Raw genomic sequence first — 21,009 nt, forward strand, 5'->3', positions numbered from 1 at the left:
CTGCCCCCCCTCAGCCACTGCCATCCCAGACCCAGGTACAGCCCCATCTCCTGGCCAGCCCCTACTGTCCCAACCCGCATGTGCGGCCATCCGCGAGAAGGCCTCCGCAGCCAAAGTGCCAAGGGCTCTTCATCAAAGCAGCACTCTCCGCCCTGGGCCTCCCTCCCCGCTTCCAGGTTGACATTCCCCCTTCCCACCTGTGCGAGTCACTGAGGGAAACATTTTCTTTATTTTTCTGAACAAAAGAACATTTTAGTTTTTCAAAAAACCAAGAGTGAAATAAGCTGTAAACATTTTTTCACCAACACCTGTCTCTGTTGTCAGTGTGTGATGAATGAGTACAATGTGTGAATGTGGGGCTAGGAGGGGTTTTGGGGAGGAAGGCACTGGGGGTATGGGGCAATCCCACATCTGAAAGGCCCTGGGGAAAATCATCGGCCTCCTTGGGAGAATTGCTCCCTCAGGGCTTCTTGAATGCACAAGCCCAGCTGATGAGCTTGCCGGATGGCAGCTGTCCAGGGCTGCTCAAAGCGTCTTCCCTCCACATCAGCCCGTGTTCCCCATGCAGGGAGGAAGGCCTCCCCTTCCCTCTCCACCAGGTTGTGCAGCACACAGCATGCTGCAACCACATCGGGGATGTTGTATTCCCCCATGTCCAGCCGAGTGAGCAGGCATCTAAATCTGCCCTTCAGACAGCCAAAGGTGCACTCCACCTGCAAGCGAGCCCAATTCAGGCAGGAGTTAAACAGTTCCCTGCTCACATCCCGTGAATGGCTTCATAAGTGAGGGCATAAGGGGATATGCCGCATTGGCCATGATGCACGTAGGCATCTGCACATCCCCGACTGCATAGTTTCTCTCTGGAAAGAATGCCCCAGCCTGCAGCCTGCGATACGGGTAGGAGTTCTGCAATATGTGGGCATCGTGTGCCCGACCTGACAACCCAACACAAATGTCTGTGAATTGTCCCCGATGGTCGACCAGGGCCTGCAGCACCATCAAAAAGTAGCCCTTTCTATTAATATACTGTGGTGCTCGATGGGGTGGTGCGCGGATCGGGATGTGAGCCCATTGAGTGCTCCACCGCAATTCGGAAAACCCAACCCCACAAATCCAGCCAAGATGGTATCCAGGTCCCCAAGGCAGACAGTCCTGTGAAGCAGCTCTGAGTTGATGGCCGTCACCACCTGCAGAAAGGGACAAATATAAACACACATAACAGGACATTAGAGGAGTTGCGTGAGCTGATGAGAGGTGTTTCCCCCACCTTCCCCTCCCAGACCCCAAGAGCCCCCCCTCAGACAACCCCCGCATGTCCCCCACACCACCACAGGGTGAGGTGAGGCAGGCTTCTACCACTCCCACACCATCCCCCATTCCCTGTGCCTGGTCCTGACAGTCCTCCTTATCCGCCCACCTGTAGCCAGACAGAGTCCTCCCGCTCTCCCTCCCCCGTCACATCCATCTTGCTTTCTCCTCTGAGGTGCCTCAGAGCACACAGGACATGGAGAGCAATAAAATCAGCATAGTCTTTGATGCCTTGACAGAAGGCCTGGATATGCTGGTTCATCATGATCCTGGATAACTGTAAACATAGATAAGAGGGTGATGAAGCCGGTCCATTGACCAAGAGGCTGCAGAAACTGCCCTTGGCTAGCACCTATGTTGATACGATCACACAACCGTCCCGAGAGAGGAATCTCCCGCTGAGTAAAGAATGTACAGTACTCCCAATTTAGTTATCTCCCTCTTACAAGTGTAAATTACGTTCACAACTCCCTTGTAAGAACAGGCATCACAAAGACGAACCAGCACAATTTGGCACCTTAGATAAGAAAGAGAATACGTGAGCGTATGGGTATAAAGATGGGCCCAGCAGCACACTCACTTTGAGTATCAATCCATCAGCTGCCTGCTGGTTGGGCTAGGTGATTGACTCCCGAGGTCCACATGGGGATGCCCAGCCTCGTATTCGTCTTTCTGAGGAATTGAGTGACCGATCCTGGCCTGACACGCTGGAATCAAGAGACGCAGAAGGGGGTAAAAATTGTTCCTGTATGTGTCCTTTTCTTTGGTCATTGTGCACATATAGCATTAGAGCTCCATAAGGCTAAGTTGTCATTTTGGTACCATTATTTTGGTGTGTTTTGTTTTCCCTCCTTCCTTTCTAACCACTTAAGACCTGTATTTGCCAGCAGTTAAGAAGTAGAGCAATAGCCATTGTAACCATATGATTATAAGTTTCTCTAAATAAACCTGTAATTGTTTAAGCTTTAACCCGACTCCTTCTGTTGCTGTAACAGAACCAGATACAATTAAAAGAATCATAGCCGGTCAGGGGTAAACACAGTAAGAGCTAAGTGTCGAGTCGTGTCACCTCCACGGGGAAGACTCTTGGGGCACCCATCAGCCTCCCTGGCTACCTGCTGCGAAGGGGCTTTCATCCTAGCAGTCAAAGACTTGGGTGTAACATGCTCTTTCTGCAACACTCTGGGGCACCTGTCAGCCTCCCTGGCTTCCCACTGCAACAGGACTCTGTCCTAGCAGCTAAAGACTCGGGTGTTTACTAGGGCTCACAGACCATTCACTACTCTGGCCACCGGCTGACACCACCCCTGTCCCCATGGACTGTCCCCTGTGGGGAAAATCAAATAACTCCAATTGTGTCTAAGGGGGACTGTGCAGAAATCAAAACTCTCTGAAAGAAAACTGCTGTAAGGGTTAAAAAGTTTTCCAGGCCTTTCTCCCTGTAACAGAGAGAAATCAAATTAGCTCTAATCAAAGACCCTTACAAATGACTATCTCAAATTCATGGATACTCCTAGTCTGTCACAATTTGTCATGTAAACCCTTATCTTTGTCACAGTTTGCCTTGTAGACTCCTCCACTCAAGTTCTCATGTGGCTTTGTGTACTGTAAAAACTTACTTCTAGCACTCCTGGGGTGAACAGAAGTCTCAGAGTACTTCTGCTGAGACTTTGATATGTTAAAGAAGAACAATCCACAACTGAACTGTCTAAGCATTCTGTATAAAGACTCCCTGAATCTGTCTGTCAGGGCTGCTGCTTCACTCTTGGAAGTGACAGCCTGCATGCATGCATCATAAAGTTTTCTCTTCTAAGTTTCTCTCCTGCCTCACTGATTTGACCTCCGGCCTCGAACCCTTCTGGGGGCTCTGTACCCCAGGGGAGCGAGATTTCCCCCTCAATTTGGTGTCAGAAGTGGGATGGCTTGGAACTCCAGTTGGAAAGGCTGATGATGGGGAATGGGAACGGACTACAGCGCGCATCTGGAGGGTAAGGGATCCATTTAAAATCCCCCGGTCCGCCTCCCTGTTCTCGTCACCAGCTGGACCGGCTGGCGGTAAGAGTCATCTTTTACTTAAAATTTTTTTGTTAAGAGGCTTGAGGGAAACTTAAAACGAAAACACTGGGTATAGCCAAATAGGGGTTGGATTTTGTTGTTGTTGTTGTTGTTGCTGACTGATTGGTGGCGAGTCCAAGCGCATGGTTTTGAGTGAGTGAAGTCCGGAGTGGGACTGCAGCCGCACCAGTGCTGTCAGTGTCACTGCACAGCTGCTGAAAGCAAGGGCGGTTTCCCCCGGCACATAAGGAGTATGAGTGAAGCTGACAGTTTGTGTGGACTCCCACACTATCCTTGGAGAGGGTAGTGCTGCTGGACGCCTGTACTATCCTTGGAGAGGGTAGTACTGTTGGGCTCCTGCGCTGTCCTTGGACAAGACAGTGCTAACATGGATAAGATTGCTCCTTCAAGTCTGTCTCCTACTGAGGGAAAGGTTTCTCACAGCCTGGGACTCCCTTGTCTCAGATGATCAGTCAGCTAGGAATTGCCTGCAGGTTTGAAACTAAGGAGACTTAAGGAATTATTGAGCATTTGGAATGGCTATACTCAGGGGAATTCCCAGAATAAATGGCAACTAGAACTTTGACTTACAAAAGCTTGCTTATCTTAGAGTTTTCCTCGAGGAAAAACATCCTAACCAGATGGAATATTGGTGCCTCTGGGAGGATGTGGCAGTAAAAAAAAAAATAATCAGAGCACTATGGCTAGCAAAAAAAGATTCTATTGAAAAGCTGCAGCAAGAATTGGCTTCTCTAAACAGCTTGATTCCCCAGATGTGCCATCTGCACCCCCACCCGCTTTGGACCCTTGTCAGCTGAACATTCTTTCCTGTTATCTCCCTTTTCTCTTGTAAACCTTATGGGACATGACTTGTTGTGTAAATTGGGTGCAAACCTTCTCTGTAGAGAGGAAGGGATATTTGTTGACCTTCCCCCCCTATCAGGCTCCAAATTTGATGGCATTACTACTCTCAGAGGAATCTAATGAGACCTCAGGATATACACCCCTCCTGGACCTCTCAGATGTCCCAGAGACATTGTGGGCAGCCCATGTGAATGAAGTGGGGTTGCTAGCCTCTGCAACACCAGTACAAATAACATACAGACACAACAAGCCTTTCCCAAGGGTAGCCCTGTATCTATTGGCTAGGGAGGCACAAGAGGGCATTAAGCCTGTAATCTCTCCCTCCTTAAACAAGGGATACTTGTTTATACAACTTCACCATGTAATACACCTGTACTACCTGTGAAAAAGCAAATCTATAGATTTGTAGAAGACTTAAGAGCCATTAATAAGTTTGTAATCCCTAGATTTCCAGTAGTAACTAACCTGGTTTTCTGTAATAGATTTATGTTCTGCCTTCTTTTCTATTCCAGTGCATAAGAATTCCCAATTTCTCTTTGCCTTTTCCTTTCAGAGTCATCAATTAACCTGGACATGTTTTTGTAAAGTTATTGTAAAAGCCCTACTCTGTTTTCTCAGTTTTTTAAAAAAAAGCTGACCTTAATTCTCTCTCTCTTCCCTACAGTTCTGTGTTAGTTCAGTATGTTGATGATGTGTTAATTGCTAGTAAAACTGAGGAAAGATGTAAAACTGATACCTCATATGTGTTAGTGTCTTGCTAAAAAGAGTCACAAGGCTTCCAAAGCCAAATTGTAGTTTGTAAAACAAAGAGTTCAGTACTTAGAACATTTACTTTCAGGAGATGGCCGCCAGTTAACACCTGAGTGAATCTCACAAGTTTTTTCCATTCCTCACCCTTTCACCAAAGTCAGGTTTACAAATTTCTGGGTACTGCAGGATATTGCAGACAATGGATTCCTAACTTTTCTGGACTCACCAGGCCCCTTACTATTCTACTCTTAATCTTAGCTCCTGACCCAGTGACCTGGTCCCCAGAATGTGAATCTGCTTTCCTTTCCCTTAAAACTCTTCTGCACAGTGGGCTTACCTAAATATAGCAAGCCTTTTACTCTGTTTTGTCATGAACAGGATGGAATTGCAGCTGGAGCTCTCTGTCAACCCCTTGGACACACACCTCGTCCAGTAGCTTATTTTTCTGCAACACTGGACTCAGTAGCCCGTGGGTTCCCACTTTGTCTGAGGGCAGTTGCAGCTACTGCTGAATTACTTTAAAAAGGCCCAACCTGTCACATTAGGCCACAGCATTATCTTACAGGTCTCTAATGCTGTCTCTGCTCTCTTACAGTGACACCGCACTCAGCACCTATCTGTTCAGAGACAAACCCTGTATAAGAATGTTATCCTCTCTTCCCCAAATGTGGTAATTCAAAGATGTAATGTACTTAACCCAGCTACTTTTTCCTCCTTTACCCTCTAATGGTAAAGCACATACCCATAACTGTGAAGAATTGCTTGAGCACTGTGTAAAGCCCCCAAGATTTGTCTGATCAACAGCTGGAAAATGCAAATCTTGTATTGTATACTAATGGCTCATATAAAAGAAATTCAGTTGGTAAACTAAAGGCTGGATATGCAGTGGTCTCAGATAATAATGTTTTAGAGGTTTTTTTCTCTTCCAGGAATCAAATCAGCTCAGGCTGCTGAGCTCATTGCTTTAATTCGTGCTTGCCTTTTAGCGTCCGGACAGTCTGCTGCCATTTATACTGATTCAAAGTATGCTTTCTCTGTCTGTCATGCCACAGGACAAATTTGGAAACAACGAGGTTTCCTTACCTCTTCTGGCTCTGCTATCTCTCATGGTCCCCTTATCTCCCAACTCCTTGATGCTATTCAGCTACCCACATCCCTCTCTATTACCCATTGCCCGGCCCACACAGGTGCCACTGATCCTGTTTCTCTGGGTAATGGGAATGCTGATGCAGTAGCCAGACGTGCAGCAGCACATGGACCTCTGGCTCCCTTTCAGATTCTGGTCTCTCTTTCTCTCCCTGTTTCTTTGCAGGACCTGATAGAACTACAGCAAGCTGCTCAACCTGCAGAGAAAAACCTTTGGGAGAAAGCAGGCTGCTCCTTATCCCCAGCTGGGATAATGGTTGCACCTGATGGCTGCCCAGTCGCCCCAAAAATCTCTCACACGGCAGCTTGCTCAGGTGTCTCATCAAATGACACACATGAGCAAAAGGGGGGTGGCCTCACAATTCCCAAAACAATGGTACGCCCCAGGCGTGCACCTAGAAGCTGTCAAGAATATCTAATTCATGTGTGATTTGTAAGCAGTTTAATGTTGCAGGAGACCCACAGGCTAGCGGCCACACAGAAAGAAAAAACCTAGACATAAAATGACGGTTAGAAGAGCTTGCACCTGCAGGTAAAGGAAGCCCTCCCAGCACCTACGGATGTGCCATGCCACAACATCCAACCAGGCGACTACGTGTTCGTGAAGGAACATCGCAGAAAGAATTCCCTGACAGCCCGGTGGAAAGGACCGTTCCAAGTGCTGTTCATCACCCACACAGCAGTAAAAGTGAAGGAGGGCCCCTCGTGGATCCACGCAAGTCATGTACGCCGAACTGCAGATCCAACAGAGCTGATTGACCCCGTCACCCAGGACCCCTCCCTGGAGGAATCACCTGAGGACGAGGTTCAGCGGACCGAGGCGGCAGACTCTCAAACCAGACTGTTACCAAACCAGCCTCCACCAGGAGCTTCGAGGTACAACCTGAGAGGTAGGACTGTGCCAGCAAAGACCTACAGGTGAGCCTGGCGCCCCATAGCAAGGGGAATCCATTCCAGTACTGAGTGAACTAAGAGACTACGAAATCTCGAAGAGTGCCTGCAGAGGCAAGCCAAACAATACTAACTGATTAAGTTTAGTTAAAAGACTGCTTTGCTAGTTGCTAGATAATTACTATATTATTATTATCCTTTCTACTTTAGAGACTTAAGATACTATAATAAGATGGGGATTGTTTTCCTTCTTTTAGTAGTCAGAATAGCCTTAGTATATAACTTTCCCCACCCTTATTGGGAAGCCCTGCAAAAGGTTGTGTCCCTCACCAATACCAGTGACTGTTGGATATGTGAACAGCTTATAAAAGGCTCTGAAGGCCTTTTACCATTACAGTTTATCCCAACTCCTGCCTCCCTGTGGACCAGACCCCTAAAATTCAGATCTACTGGTAGTCAGTACTCTACAGGAGAGCGGGAGTGGGTAGATGCCCAGAATGGTAACACTGTGCCAGAAGTACATAGTCATGGGGGGAAACAGGCAGATTTGGCATAAAAATCTGATTGCCTCAGGGATTCCCCTTACTCAAGCATTACATCCATCAGGGAATGCTTCCCTTATGTTTCCCTTGTGTTTTGAAAGCAAAATTGGCACTGGTAAAGATCTGGGGTTGAATGGGCAGTGGGTCATTTACCCAGCAGATAAAGAAAACCTCCCTCTAAGATGAGACTTCATCCTAGCAAAGGAAGAATACCTAAGAATGTCCAGAATAAACTTTGAGTAATACTCCAATAGGAGTATTAAAGGGGGGAATTGTGGGGAAAATCAAATAACTCCAATTGTGTCTAAGGGGGACTGTGCAGAAATCAAAACTCTCTGAAAGAAAACTGCTGTAAGGGTTAAAAAGTTTTCCAGGCCTTTCTCCCTGTAACAGAGAGAAATCAAATTAGCTCTAATCAAAGACCCTTACAAATGACTATCTCAAATTCATGGATACTCCTAGTCTGTCACAATTTGTCATGTAAACCCTTATCTTTGTCACAGTTTGCCTTGTAGACTCCTCCACTCAAGTTCTCATGTGGCTTTGTGTACTGTAAAAACTTACTTCTAGCACTCCTGGGGTGAACAGAAGTCTCAGAGTACTTCTGCTGAGACTTTGATATGTTAAAGAAGAACAATCCACAACTGAACTGTCTAAGCATTCTGTATAAAGACTCCCTGAATCTGTCTGTCAGGGCTGCTGCTTCACTCTTGGAAGTGACAGCCTGCATGCATGCATCATAAAGTTTTCTCTTCTAAGTTTCTCTCCTGCCTCACTGATTTGACCTCCGGCCTCGAACCCTTCTGGGGGCTCTGTACCCCAGGGGAGCGAGATTTCCCCCTCACCCCCGAGAGTGACTTACCTCCATCAAGACGGCCCTGACAGTAGACCTCCCCACACCAAACTGATGTCCCATGGAGCAGTAGCTGTCGGGGGTGGCCAGCTTCCACAGAGCAATAGCAACGCGCTTCTCCAGGGGGATGACGGCTCGCAAGCAGGTGTCCTGGCAGCATAACAACCGGTCACAACTGGTGTCCAGTCAGAACTGGTGTCCAGCCTCCAAACTCGCCTCTCCATGAATAAGTTCAGGGACAAGGGCAATCGGGCTGCAGCCTGAGTGAGGGGCTCAAAGCTGGGCTCTGAATCCAGCCCTGCCGCAAACATCATGATGGTCTCATGAAGATGCAGCAGAACTTCCAGCATCACAGTGCGGGGCCATCGCCTGCCCTGGGGCAGCTCAGGCTCCATGGCCAAAAACACAGTGCAAAGCAAAAAACCAAACCTGATAATAAACTGCTGTGGTGTCCGAGGAAGCAGGGCAACCAGAGCAAGAACTGCAGCAGCTTTGCTTTCCCTCTAGGAGGTAGGCAAGCCAGAAGCAGGAGCAGAGCAACGGCTGTCCTGGAGGATCACTTTAAGCACAGGTCTCTGCAAAGAGCATGCAACAGCACCTGGAATTTAAGGCTGCCCCTGTGACCTGCCAGAAGCACTTCCGGGAGCCTTATTTTGTTGACAGAGCATCCAGCAGTCTGGACGCTCTTTTTCAACAAAGTGGATCGCTTTTTCGATCCATGTAATGCAGTCTAGACGCAGTATCTGTTGACAAAGCCTCTGTCGAAGAAAACCTGCAGTCTAGACGTACCCTTAGGGTGCATCTACACAGCAGAGCTAACTTGAAATAAGCTATGCAACTTGAGCTATGCAAATTACATAGCTTCTTTCATGCTTATTTCAACGTAATCTATTTTGAAATTTGGAACTGCCTACACAGTGCCAAATTTTGAAATAGACCGCTATTACAACAAGTCCCTTAATCCTTATGGAATTAGGTTTACTGGGATGTCAGAATAGCAACCCCATTATTTTGATTGTATTTCACTGTGGCTACGTCTACACTGGCCCCTTTTCCGGAAGGGGCATGTAAATTTCACCAGTCGTCGTAGGGAAATCCGCGGGGGATTTAAATATCCCCCGCGGCATTTAAATAAAAATGTCCGCCGCTTTTTTCCGGCTTTTAAAAAAGCCGGAAAAGAGCGTCTAGACTGGCCCCGATCCTCCGGAAAAAGTGCCCTTTTCCGGAGGCTCTTATTCTTACTTTGAATGTAGCCCCTTAATTCGAAGTAGGGGGAGGCTAGCCCTTCCCAGCTTTTCTTGGTGGCCACTCTGGGCACCACCAGGGAAACTCGTCTGCCCCCCTCCCGGCCCCGGACCCCTTAAAGGGGCATGGGCTGGCTACGGTGCCCGTGTCAGGTGCAAGCCTGCCAGCACCCAGCTAGCAGACCCTGCACCTGGCACAGCTCGAGCCAGCCACCCGATGCCCCCCAGCCCTCCCCCTCTTCCCGGGACCAGGCTGGCGGCTCCCGGGAGCTTGCCCGGGACCGCAAGAGGTGGGCACCCACCTGGTCTAGTGCGGACATCGTGGACCTCGTCCACGACCTCCGCACTAGGCACAGGAAAGTGGCCGTTTAGGGTAGGAGAGCTGCCAGCCTGGCCACCCAGGAGCAGGTGTGCATGAAAATCAAGGTGGTCCACTGAGACCCCCGACCCTGAGCCCTGAGCTTACAATGGCCGTCCCGGGTCAGACCAAAGGTCCATCTAGCCCAGTAGCCTGTCTGCCGACAGCGGCCAACCCTAGGGACCCTGGAGGGGATGGACCGAAGACAGCGACCAAGCCATTTGTCTCGTGCCATCCCTCTCCAGCCTTCCACAAACTTTGGGCAGCGACACCACTCCTACCTCCTGGCTAATACCACTCCATGGACCCAACCTCCATGAATTGATCTCACTTCTCTTTAAACTCTGTTCTAGTTGTAGCCTTCACAGCCTCCTGCAGCAAGGAGTTCCACAGGTTGACTCTTTGCTTTGTGAAGAACAACTTTCTGTTACTAGTTTGAAGCCTGCTACCCATTCCTTTCCTTTGGTGTCCTCTAGTCCTTCTATTATGGGAACTAATGAAGAACTTTTCTTGATGCACCCTCTCCACACCACTCATGCTTTTATAGACCTCTATCCTATCCCCCCTCTGTCTCCTCTTTTCTAAGCTTAAAAGTCCCAGTCTCTTTAGCCTCTCTTCATATGGGACCTGTTCCAAACCTCTGATCATTTTAGTTGCCCTCCCCTCTCCCACCCTCTCTCTTCCCCTCTCCCACCTCCTTTTCCCAGTCTCCCCCAGTTTTGTTCAATAAAGAGAGATTCTATTTTTGAACACAATTGTCCTTTATTTTGTTCATCAGGAAGGGGGGTTAGGGAAGGGTAAGTGGAAGGAGGTGAGGGAGGAATGGGGTACGAGCCCCCGATGGGGAGGACTGGGCTGGCTCTGCGGGCTTCTGGGGGTGGAAGCTCTCCTGCAGTCCCCCAATTCCTCCCTCTCCCCAGATGGCAGCCAGCGGCAAGTGCAGCCGGTCTGATGGCCGAGTGCTGTGATGTGCCCAGTGTGGGCTCTCAGGGCACTCCAAGCCAGGACTGCTTTGCAGGCGGGGCACCCCTGAAAACTGTCTGTCCGGGGTGGGGGTCGGGTCCCTTTAAGCACAGCCCTCGGCTAGCCTGAGGCAGCAGCTCCACGCTCTAAGTCCTCATCTGATGCCCTGCCGGCACTGCTTCCGGCCATCCTTAAGCCCAGTTCAGGGTCCACTTAATGTGGACATGCTAGTTCGAATTAGCAAAACGCTAATTCGAACTAGTTTTTTAGTCTGGATCCGTTAGTTCGAATTAGCTTAGTTCGAATTAGCGCTGTAGTGTAGACATACCCTTAGTTCCTAGTATCTCCCTGTTACCTTGTAGCTTCTGAGGAGAAAATGGCAGCAAAATACAGCAAATGTGAGGAGGCTATGGGCGACCTTCTTCCTTTCCTCTTTTCAGTAGATATATGTTCAACTTCCTCCCTCGCCATCCACACTGTATCAAATAACAATATTATGAAGAGCCAAATTCTCTTTTCTGGTACAACTTCAGTCTGGGGGGTTACTTGTCTATCTTTGGTCAGGATTTGTCCCTACCTTTTTTTCTTCCAGCCTATTTCTGTTCTGTGCCCATCACCAAGGAATCAGATCACCTTTGCACTCAGAGGGTGCTTTACGATTTCAGAGCACTACACAAATGGCAACTACGAAATCGATTTTGAGATGTGGAAGAAAACTCTCCTGTCAACCCTACAACCAAAAGAAAAACAAATCTCTTCTATTTTTAGTTTTCATATAGAACTGTTGAATAGACAATTGTAGGAGACAATCCTGAGTGAAAGCTGCAATCCAGTATAAATAACCATTTCTTAGGTGAGCAGTTAGTATAAATAGAGCCACTGAGATGGAAAAAGACACGATATTTCTTGGATCAAAGGAATCCAGATATTTCAGAGAAGCATTTGAAAATCTTCAGGGCACTGAGTTTCATCCAAAATATTCTCCTTTACAAATTTAACTGAAACCACAAAGAACAGACTGTACCTGACATAAAAAGCAACCAGGTTTCTGATGAAGGCTTTTATTAATCCAATGCCATGTTAGCTGCAGATATTTCTTCACAAACATCCATGACAGATCTTGGGCGTGCACACCCCCTCTGCACACCAGGCTCTTTAAGGAGAGACTGTGCTTCTCTGAGGTCTCCAAGGAGAAATGCAGATCTGCCCTGCCCTGGTTAGGCCTATGACTAAAGGGCATGGTTTGGCCCCACATTATTATAAGGAATGGAACAAGGTAAGTTTGTGGCCACACAGAATTTTCAGTTCTTTACATAACTACCCAATGCAAAACCATGTCCGCCCTTGGTTCTGACAAATACTATTTCCTGTGGGTCTAATGGGAAGATGTGATGTTTCTTATCCTCTGAGTTTGCCACATAATTGTACTAACTTTTCTATCTTCTGTCCTTTTTACTACAGAAAACTACTGTCACCTTGGATTCCTAAAAAGAGCAGGAAAACCCTTCTTCTGTTAGCAACAATATCAAGAGGGACAAACAGCAGTAGAGGGAGGCCTACCACATTTGAATAAGAGGATTTAATGGAATACGAGGATTTAATTTGTGATTTATACCATCTATATGTAAGCAGGGTCTGAATCAATGCTTCCATTACAGCCAGCTGGAATGGGAAAGAAATCCTGGGTGTGTTTATGTAAATACAGTTTGCCCCTGCTTCGCTTAGATGTGTTAAATATTCAGCTATTACAATGGTGTTTTGCTCATTGTAATCAACTTGGCTGGTGTTGGGTCACAAGTTGTGTTAATACTAATTGCAATGTCTGTAATTATTGGGGGAATGCAAAAGAAGAAAGTCTGTGTTTAACCTGGCACAAACTCTCAGTTTAAAGAATGAGATTCTGGGCTTGTGCATGTATATACAGTTCACTCAGTTTGCTTAGGCCTGTTAGATATTCAACTGTTACAATGGTGTTTTGCCCATTGTAACCAATTTGGCTGTTGTGGGGTCACAAACTGTGTTAATACTAAGTGCAGGAATTGTGAGATATGATCACCAATGCTTGCAGCTATTATGGGAATGCAGAAAAGTCAGATTGTATTTAACTCAGTTCAAAAGGAGAGACCCTGGCAGTGTAAAGAACCTTGGATGGACAAGGGCTCTACTGCCAAAGCTCTGCAAAATTAAGATGGGGAGGGCAGGGCTTTGAATCAGGAGGCAGCGAGGGAACAGTGTACATGACAGATTGGCCATGAATCCCACCCTGAAATAAACTGGGTAAAGTGTAGAACCTTCTTTCCACTAAGCAGAAGAGAATGTCACAAATATCTCATACCAATATTTCATGCTTACATTAATTCCTGTTCCATTAAATCAAAATCAAGGGGCCGGTCTTAATTTTCAAAGCCCTAATGGTCTGAAGGCTTACTACTTCATCCTTTTGCTTGGCATCTAGAAAAGCAAATGAATTCAATTGGTGAACTTTGGCTGACAGTGACAAGGTCACACCTCAGAGGCATTGGAAGCAGAACTTTCTCAGGGTGCATCTAGACAGCACGCTTCTGTTGGAATAAGCTACTCAATTTACACTACGCAAATTGCGTAGCTTATTCTGAGTCTAAGTCGAAAGAACTTATTTTAAAATTTGGCACTGTGTAGACAACGCCAAATTTCAAAATAAGGCACTATTCCAACAAATCCCTTAACCCTCATGGAATGAGGGTTACAGGGATGCTGGAATAGTGTTCCCACTATTTCAGGAAATAGCAGGTGCGTTTAGACACACATCGTTGCTATTTCAGAATACTTCCAGTATCCCGAAATAGCGCCGAAGTCTAGAAGAAAGCAATGCTGTGAAACTGGCTCAAGTCTGTTCATCAGCTGAATTTAAACTTTGGACCAAGAGTTTCCAAATCCTGTTAACAACTCCCTGAGCAATCAGACAAAGAATAGAGCTGGTTGATGGATTCCTTTTTATTATTTTTTTTACCATTTTTTAGCATTTCAAAGCTCAAAAATTATATTTTTTTCTCTAGATCTACATCTGATCCAAAAATGTCAAGAAAGCTTTTCCTTTTTTTAATTTCAACATTGTAAATGTTCTGCTGAAAACACAGTGGTCTTCCACTGACACTTTTCTTAGCGTGAACTAAGTTTTAGTGGGGTGAGAGGTTGAACCATCTTTATTTGAAACAATAAAATAATATTCTAGCACTTGGCTATGTCTACACTGTAGCCTTCTTGCAGAAAAGCTTATGCAAATGAAACTTGGCATGGAATATCGCCACGCTTCATTTGTATAATTAATGAGCAGCCGTTTTTGCACAAGAGGCTTTTGTGCAAAAAGGAGTTGTGTAGATGGCTCCTTTTTGCACAAAAACCCCCTCTTGCACAATAACCGTTCTTCCTCTTGTGCAAGAGGTGTTTTTGTGCAAAAAGGAGCCGCCTGCATGGCTCTTTTTTGCGTTAAAGCCTTTTGTGCAAAAACGGCTGCTCGTTAATTATGCAAATGAAGTGTGGCGATATTCCATGCCAAGTTTCATTTTCATTAGCTTTTCCTCAAGAAGGCTACAGTGTAGATGTAGCCTTCATGTTCTGGAGATGAGAACACAATGTAAATTAAAGAATCATTATGATATTTATTATCTGTTCAGTCATAAGAAATAACCTATACTGTCATTATGTTATCAACTACATGGCAGACATCTCACTACTATATTTTACAGGAGTTTGCTTAGTTCAAATATATGTTAATTTAGGATTTATACTAGATAATGTACAATATTTACATTTTTCTACAGAAAAATCTGTCTTCTGTTTATAGATATTATTCATCAAGCTACTGAGTAAATCATATGAGCAGTGAGACAGAGCAAAATCATAAACACAAAAATTATGAAGAGAGATATACACATAGAAAAATTAGAGCTTATAAACTTCCTCTCATCTCAGAACCAGATTACTCTGAAAAAAGATAAAAGTTGTCAAGCATATAGACCAGTAGTAAGGTTCCAAAGGAAATGAGAATGGAAGAAATGTAAATAAATTCATTTTAGGTTCACTTCATACTGCTCTGACAGATTGGGAAGATAAACAAATTGATCAGAAAGCCAGATTAGAAGGGAAACTCACAAAATAGGAGAAAATGCAAAATGAAAATGAAAATGAAAATGAGACGTGTTGCTGCAGTTAAAGCTTTTCAAATGAGCCTTTCATTTTTTAATCAGCTCTAATAGTCACAGATCATGCAGCGACTTAAATTTACACTGCACAACTATAGAATCAGCCTTAACCCTGCCCTATGTGCCGGTCACCTACCCCTTTAGGGATATCTTAGAGCATGATGAGACACTTATGCCTTGTCTACAATGCAGAGTTCTGTTGTCAAATGGCAGCATTTAGTGATGAAACAGTGGAGATGCACACAGTCTAATCCCACTTTTGGCAACAAAACACGAGTTTCAGTGACAAAACCACCTTCATGGTAGGCATAAAGCTTTTTGCAGCAAACTTAGAGCAACAAAGTTTCAGTGTAGACACTGCCATTTGCTATGCTGTGACAACTGGCCTCCCCCAGTATCCCACAATGCCAGCCATGACCACTCTGCTCACTGTTTTGAACTTTGTTTCCCTGCATTCTTACTACACAGACATGCTTTGCTCCACATTCAAAGCTCAGTGAAATTCTGACAGCTGAGCATGCCCCTCAGCTCAGGCAAGAAAGAGCAAATCATTAGCATGGAATCCTGCTTTCTCCGGCACTAAGAACACAGCTGCAGACAGACAGGGGCAGGTGTATGAGTGTGTGTGAGGGACTGCTGTGCTGTGCAGTGTGTCTGGAAGAGAGGCGAGGGCTGATGTCAGGGGGTTCACCTTCCTCTGTCTCAGAACGGGTTGCTTCTGGTGGCTGTCTGAATTTAGAGACAGCTCGCCAACACATTCGCTCTCCTCCGGTGCGCACTCTGTCTCTCTCACCTATATACTCCACTCCACCAGTGTTTCCTGGAACCTGTGCACTTGGGTGGCTGATCAGGAGAGATTCATATGCCAGTCGGCTAATTAACAGAGCACCCACAGCTAAACTGCAGGAACTTCAGCAAATCCAGGCAGAGAGGTGACTCAGCAGAGGACAGTGCTGAGGGGACAGAGAATCTTTGCACTCCCTTGGAACGGATGTGGGGGAGATGAAGAGGGTGCTATGTCCCTGCATGGGAGGGGACTGCTGTGTAGCCTGCAGGGTAAGGGCTCAAACAGGCTGGAAATTGCTTTCCTCCACCACCGCTCCAGAGATTATCTGAGGCACAGAGAGACTGCCCCTTGCCAGCACTGTGAGGGGCTTTGGAACATTCGGGGCTTGTCGTCTCCTGGCCAATGCCTCAGCTTGGAAGGTGTTGGGCTTTCTCAAGGTTCTGGCCCAGCCAGAGGCAGTGGGGGAAAGAAGGAGTCTGATGGCCAAGCTGGGGGTGAGCCAAGCACTCCCAATGGTGGCTGGCTCTAATGTCATAACCCAGCCCCAAAGCTAGCATGAATGTAACTCATCTGCTTTACTTAATGTGGGGTTGTGAAGGAGGCAGGAGTGCACGACTTTGGGCAGTTGTCTGTGCATACCCAAGTGTATCCCAATACTGCCCCCTTTTATATGAATGCTGTTACTGTGAGCTCAGAAGGTGAGCCCATAAATGGTGGCAATGGAAGATATGGGAGTGGTAAAGGAAAATTCATGGGGAGTATAAGAGTCAATGGTAAAAGGTGTTTAGAGCAAATTACAGCTTCTAACATCACTATTGTTAAAGCAGATCTTGTCAAAAAGGAAGATTACTTGCCAAATCACAGTCTGAATATTATAATCCTCTAGGGCTGTGTCTACATTGGCATGATTTTGTGCAAAAGCACCCACTTTTGCGTAAAAACATGCTGCCTGTCTACACTGGCGGGGAGTTCTTGCGCAAGAACACTAACGTTCTAATGTGTGAAGCAAAATACAGGACTATGTAGCACTTTAAAGACTAACAAGATGGTTTATTAGATGATGAGCTTTCGTGAGCCAGACCCACTTCCTCAGATCAAATAGTGGAAGAAAATAGTCACAACCATATATACCAAAAGATACAATTTTAAAAAATGAACACGTATGAAAAGGACAAATCACATTTCAGAACAGAAGGGGGATGGGGAGGTGGGGAGGTGAATGTCTGTGGGCTAATGATATTAGAGGTGATAATTGGGGAAGCTATCTTTGCAATGGGTAAGATAACTCGATCCTTTGTTTAGACTCAGATGTAGAGTGTCGAATTTTAGCATGAATGACAGTTCAGACGGCTACATTTCTATTACTGTTCTAATGTGTGAAATCAGTGCTTCTTGCACAAGAATTATGATGCTTCTGCTCAGAAATAAGCCCCCTTGCGCAAGTGTTCTTGCTCAAGAGGCCAATGTAGACAGGCAACATGAATTTCTTGTGCAAGAAAGCCCAATGGCTAAAATGGCCATCAGAGCTTTCTTGCGCAAGAGAGCGTCTACATTGGCACGGATGCTTTTGTGCAAAAGCACATCTCTTGTGCAAAAGCACATGCCAGCATAGATGCTCTCTTGCGCAAATACTTTAACTCAAAAACTCTTGCGTTAAAAGTATTTGCGCAAAATCTTGGCAATGTAGACGGAGCCTAGGAGTTTACTGTAAGTGTGCCAGCAACCAGAATCCACCTTGAATGGAATGGTGCTAAATATGAAGTTATAGCTGGTCTAAGACTGCTATTGCCTAACTATCTTTTGATTAGGAATTATATTAAAGCTTTGTTCAGTCAAATTAGTGTCATGGACAAAACGCAGGAAAGAAAGTACCCAAATGTTTGTCTGAGGAAAATAGTTGTTTTTGCAGAAAAGCAACGCAACTGTGAATGAGGTTCCTGGCATCTGCCTAATGTCTCAGAAACTAGTCTGAAATTAGATGGAGCACAGGTGAGGAAAAAGTTTTTCTGGGGCAGATTAAAGTTGGTGCTCAGGCTGAAGCTCTAATTGAGGAAAAGGGTAAAGCTTGTGAGGGTGATGGACTGTTGGCTAGTAAAGCTTATGAAAGTGAATCTGAATCAGGTAAAAATGATTTATTTGTGGTAGCACAGCCACTATTTGTGGAGAATAGCAGTTTGTCTCCTGGGAGTGGCAATTTATTTATGAAGGAAGTTATATCAACTTCCAGATGTTTGTTTGAAATCACACATGGGTGCCGAGACACAGGAGAGAAAGTCACCAATTGTTTGTCTGTGTGGAAGAGCACCAGCATGCCTGTGGATGAAAAGGTTTTGTTTTTTTCCAGTTCTTCATCTGTGGGACCTAAAAGGTACCTCTCAGCCTGTGATGGTGGAGGATAATGTAGTTGTCTGAGTTGATTCTGGACACAACTGAAGCCCAGGAAGGCAATGGTCCTAAGTTTGTGTCTGCTAGGGAGAATGATACTGTAACTAGGTTGCATCCCGCTAGGGAGCGTCTACACTGCATCTTACCTCAAAATAAGGTACTCAATTTGCACTATGCAAATTATTTTGAGGTAATTTCCAAATAGCTTATTTTGAAATTTGGCACTGTGTACAAAGCACCAAATTTCTAAATAAACCACTATTCCAAAACATCCCTTAATCCTCCTGGAACGAGGTTTACAGGGATGTCAGAATAGCAAGCCTATTATATTTCAAAATAACAGGCTTGCTTCAAAGACGTGGAATAGCTATTTCGGGATACTTTTAGTAACCCGAAATAGCGTTCCAGTGTAGACATAGCCCTAGTGTCATGACAGAAGCCCAGAAATCAAACAATTCTAGTGCTTCTATTTTGTCTGTTGCTAGTATGTTGCTGGGAAAGGATGTTGCAGCTGTCTGATGGGAGGGGAGGGCACAAAGCACAAGGAGACCATAAAGTGGGGAGGGGGGAATATAAGGCCCAGAGGCCAGATGCAGCCCCCAGCTTGCCTGGATCCAGCCCTGAGGCTCAAGCTCCCCTGACCTAGCATTGGGGACCCACACTTGTGCTCCCACCCTGACTCCCCCACAGGGCTGGAGCACACAATATCTACTAGTCAGGAACACCAAGTCTCTGGTGTGTGAAAGGAATGTGGAGAATGTCTTTCTTCTTCTCAGTCTCAGTGGGTATGTCTACACTACCCCGCTAGTTCGAACTAGCGGGGTAATGTAGGCATACCGCACTTGCAAATGAAGCCCAGGATTTGAATTTCCTGGGCTTCATTTGCATAAACCGGGCACCGCCATTTTTAAATCCCGGCTAGTTCGAACCCCGTGCCGCGCGGCTACACGCGGCACGGAGTAGCTAGTTTGGATTAGGCTTCCTAATCCGAACTAGCTACTCCGTGCCGCGTGTAGCCGCGCGGCACGGGGTTCGAAGTAGCCGGGATTTAAAAATGGCGGCACCCGGCTTATGCAAATGAAGCCCGGGAAATTCAAATCCCGGGCTTCATTTGCAAGTGCGGTATGCCTACATTACCCCACTAGTTCGAACTAGCGGGGTAGTGTAGACATACCCAGTGAGAGTTTGGGGTTTTGAGGTTGGTTTTGGTTGTTGTTTTTTTCTTTCTTCTCACTTGTGTGTAGCCCCTGACTGATTTTTCTGTGGGTCAGCAGCCCCTGACCCAGAAAAGGTTCCCCACCACTGGAATAAAGGTAATTTAATTGTGCTGACTTCTGACAGTGTGGAAACTTGTAGTAAGAAGGCAATGATTCCTAAACTTGTGTGTACTGAGCCAGGGAACTTAAGCAGTTTGCTGAGAGGATAATGTTGTTAGATTCTGTATGTGGCTATCTCTCAAGTTCAGACAAAAAAAGCAGGCAGCTGCTTGTGCAGAGCAGAACAGCTGTGCAGTTAATCTCTCGAGAATGCAAGGGAAGGCAGGTCAACTCCCATCTCTAGACACGGTGGACATGAAATCTGATTCTGTGTGAAAGCACAGGTTGGTAATGGAAGGACAAAAGAACTTTGAAGCTAACAGACTAGTGAAAAAAATGGACGGTATCTCTTCACAGAGTTCAGCCTTAGAATTGGTGGCAGTTGAGAATCTGAAAACTGATGAGTAGAGATTAGTGTCTGTGCTGATGAAAATTACCTGACTGACTGTGGGGAGGAAAGACTTGCTGGCGATTGTTAGCAGAGAGTACACACCCACCAGCCAATTGATTCTGTTAATAAAGGAAAATCAGGATTTGAGTTTAGAGGGCAAGGAGGAGGGAAAGGGACTAATTTTGCAAAGAGAAACCACAAGGTTAATCCTAAAATGCCAGAACTCTGGTGGTATTCAGCCAAAGATGTGTAAATGAACACTTGAAATGAATTTATTCTTATTGCTTATGTTAACTTTTGTAACTGATATACTGCTGATACCAAGAACTGTAAAAATATACAAGGCACATCATCTTTTGGAAAAACACTTGAACATGTTAAGAGTGGTACATATGGATGTTAAAAGACCTTGTGATATTGTTAGTACTTGTAACTAGTCTTGGAACTTTTAACCAGGGAAAAGACATTCCAGACCTCATGTGCTGTATGAACAGGGAAACTGAGGCACATGATCATACTGTTTCCATGGCTAAATGCCAAGATTCCTATACTATGGAAAACATGACTATCTACATTGACTTGATATTAACTAGATTCCAAAATTTTACCAGAGCTTGTATGGATAAATTAACTATTTTATTTAGCTCTTAGCAAAATCACATGAGACACAGAACACCTGCTTTAAGAACAGATCCAATCTACTGTTGGTGTAACCAAGTTTGTACCTTGAGTTTGTAAAAAGAGGTCCAACATATTGTTACATTCATAATGAAACTTACAGTGAAGAAGCCTCTTTTAGACAAAGATGGTTTTCATAGCCTATTTCTGTTAATCGCTGATGCTGCTTACTATTGTATTAAAGCCTGTAGTGATGCAGAACCAAGAGTAGGAAGGCCCTGGGATGCAGCCAGAGAAGTCTGTGTCATCCCTTCCTGCATCAATTTCACATTGGGTGTGGATTTTATTGGATTGTGA

General features: G+C 45.6%; 1 long non-coding RNA gene across 1 annotated transcript; it reads right to left on the minus strand.

Annotated features, from left to right (window-relative positions):
• Window positions 1-239: 239 nt before the first annotated feature.
• Window positions 240-9,391, minus strand: LOC142826494 (uncharacterized). Its single transcript, XR_012900664.1, has 3 exons — window positions 8,419-9,391; window positions 1,889-2,015; window positions 240-1,187 (listed from the first exon to the last, which is right to left on the minus strand). It is a non-coding gene; the product is annotated as an uncharacterized LOC142826494 (long non-coding RNA).
• Window positions 9,392-21,009: the final 11,618 nt, after the last annotated feature.

This window comes from Pelodiscus sinensis, chromosome 1, assembly GCF_049634645.1.
Source record: "Pelodiscus sinensis isolate JC-2024 chromosome 1, ASM4963464v1, whole genome shotgun sequence".
NCBI lineage: Eukaryota > Metazoa > Chordata > Testudines > Trionychidae > Pelodiscus > Pelodiscus sinensis.